The sequence below is a fragment of the Cyanidioschyzon merolae genome, chromosome 18 (genome assembly GCF_000091205.1).
Source record: "Cyanidioschyzon merolae strain 10D DNA, chromosome 18, complete genome".
Taxonomy (NCBI): Eukaryota; Rhodophyta; class Bangiophyceae; order Cyanidiales; family Cyanidiaceae; genus Cyanidioschyzon; species Cyanidioschyzon merolae.
The window spans coordinates 502,501-505,000 of record NC_010144.1 but is presented as its reverse complement, the minus strand read 5'-3'; the positions used below and the strand labels follow the sequence as shown (position 1 = coordinate 505,000).

General features: G+C 67.0%; 1 non-coding gene across 1 annotated transcript in view; it reads left to right on the top strand.

Annotated features, from left to right (window-relative positions):
* Window positions 1-1,317: 1,317 nt before the first annotated feature.
* CYME_CMR206R overlaps window positions 1,318-2,500 on the top strand; it is a 3,418-nt gene continuing 2,235 nt past the window's right edge. The window contains exon 1 of the ribosomal RNA XR_002461614.1: window positions 1,318-2,500. This exon is cut by the window's right edge and continues 2,235 nt beyond it. This is a non-coding gene — a ribosomal RNA (28S ribosomal RNA).

The window sequence follows — 2,500 nt, the reverse complement described above, 5'->3', positions numbered from 1 at the left end:
GTACGCACGACAGTGGCGCGCGATCCATCGAGTGCGGCGTGTGGCACAGCCCAGCGCGTGGCGATCCACAGTCGGCCAGCCAGGCAGGCAGGCAGCATCAGCATCATGATTCCAAAGTGTTGCTGCTGCTGCTTGCCTCGGTTGCATGCCTGCCTGTTCATCGCTACGACGTGCCGGGTCTGCTGCGCGCTCTGCACTTGCTCGGCGTCAACTGTGCACCGCTCCCGGGAGTCTGCAGTGGCGAGCTGTGCGCGCGTGCGTGTGACGCGTGCGCGTGCGCGCTCGCTGCTGCGTCGAGACTCGCCTGGGACACCTCAAGTGACGCTGGCCGGCGTTGGGCGCTCGTCGCCCGCGCCGAGGCGCAGCGCTGCAAGAGATCAAGCACACCAGTGGACTCGCCGCTGGGGCAGGCGCTACCTACGTAGCCGCTGCCGCAGCGGCGATGGATGTCGAGACGAGTACCCTATCGTAGCGCTCGCGCGATGGTAGCGTGTGGTTGTCTCGCCATGCCATGCACCGATGGCGTGGCACGCGGCAACGAGCGAGCTTGCGTGCGCGTGCGAGGGCGCGTTCGAGGCGCAGGCCCAGCAGCAGCAGCAGCGCAGCGCACGCGCGCCGCAACACGCGCATGTGCCGTGTAGCGGTGCGGGTGCGGAATGCGCTGGGTGCTGGCTGGCTGGCTTGCGCGTTTGGATGCCACAGCCAGCGCATGCGGCACGCGCTCCTTGTTGTCGTTTTTGTTGCTGCGGCATTCGGTGGGCCGCACACCGGCCAAGCGCGCCGGCCCCACGTACAGCCCAGCGAATCGAGCTGGGCTGCCGGCCGTCCCGGGGTGCGTCCCCGGGCGGCGCCGTGCGCGGGCGCGCATCACGAGGTAGATACGTTGCTGTATACCGAGTGCGATGCGTGCGCCATGCGCCTGCGAGGCGCGGCGACGGGATCTGTGGGACCGGCAGTGCGCCGCTGTGCGGCTGCCGCTGGTGTGCTGGTTGGCGGGCGCTGTGCGGAGCCGGAGGCACTGTGGCGCCCTGCGCTGGAGATGCGGGACGAACAAGCGGCGGTAGCTGGCGTCGCTGTGCGCGCTGTGCTGGTGCTGGCTGCTGCTGCGAGGCCGACCGCGACTGGGTTGTGCGCGGCACGCTTGCGTGGATGGCATATGCGCTTGCACGCAAGCGGCATGAGCACAGCGCCTGCGTCGGTCGGTCAGGCGCGCAGCAGCAACATCGGGTACGGCGACAGCGATCGCGTTCGGTATCGATCTCAGCAGGCAGAGCAGGGTGCGCCACGGCGCTTGCCTGCAGGCACGCAAGGCACTTTGACCTCAAATCAGGCAAGATGACCCGCTGAATTTAAGCATATCACTAAGCGGAGGAGAAGAAAATAACCATGATTCCCCTAGTAGCGGCGAGCGAAGCGGGAGGAGCTCACGCTGGGAACCGGGCGCCTCGCGCGTCCGGGTTGTAGCCTTGCGAGACGGCGCCAGTGCCGCGCCGGACCCAAGTCGCTTGGAAGAGCGCATCCGGAGAGGGTGAAAGTCCCGTCGGTGGTCCGGAGGGCGGTGCGCAGCGGGCCGCGCTCTACGAGTCGGGTTGTTTGGGAATGCAGCCCCAAGTGGGTGGTAAACTTCACCTAAGGCTAAATACCGGCGAGAGACCGATAGCGAACAAGTACCGTGAGGGAAAGATGAAAAGCACTTTGAAAAGAGGGTGAAAAGCGCTTGAAACCGCCAGGAGGGAAGCGAAGGGAGTCGATGCCGCGCCGGGGCCGCGCGCCGCAGCTGCAAGACGCCATCCGGCGCCGCCAGGCAACTGGCAGCAGCGGGCGCGCGCCCGGCCTGCGGGTCCGCGTCGGCTCGCGGCGCAGGAGCGGCTGCTGGCAAGGTAGCCGGCCCGGTCGCCGGGTCTGGCGCTATAGGCCAGCGGAGCCGGCTGTGCGGCGGGCCGGGGCGACGCCTCGGCAACGGGGCGCGACGCGGGCGCCATGGCTCTCTCCGACCCGTCTTGAAACACGGACCAAGGAGTCTACCGCGCAAGCGAGTATTCGGGCGGCAACCCCGAGTGCGCAACGAAAGTGGAGGGCGCGCCCAGCGCGCCCGAGCTGGGATCGGCGGCGGAGCGCCGCCGTGCACCAGCGGCCGGCCATGAACTTGCAGTGAACGGCCCGCGCGGGAGCCTGCGCGGTGGGACCCGAAAGATGGTGAACTATGCCTGAGTAGGGCGAAGCCAGAGGAAACTTCTGGTGGAGGCTCGTAGCGATTCTGACGTGCAAATCGATCGTCGAACTTGGGTATAGGGGCGAAAGACTCATCGAACCATCTAGTAGCTGGTTCCCTCCGAAGTTTCCCTCAGGATAGCCGGAGCAGGCGGTCCAGTTTTACCGGGTAAAGCGAATGACTCGAGGCCTCGGGGGAGCGCATCCCTCGACCTAGTCTCAAACTCTAAATCGGTAAGGAGCGCGCGCTGCTTTGGTGAGCGCGCGCGGACAATGGACTGCTCCGAGT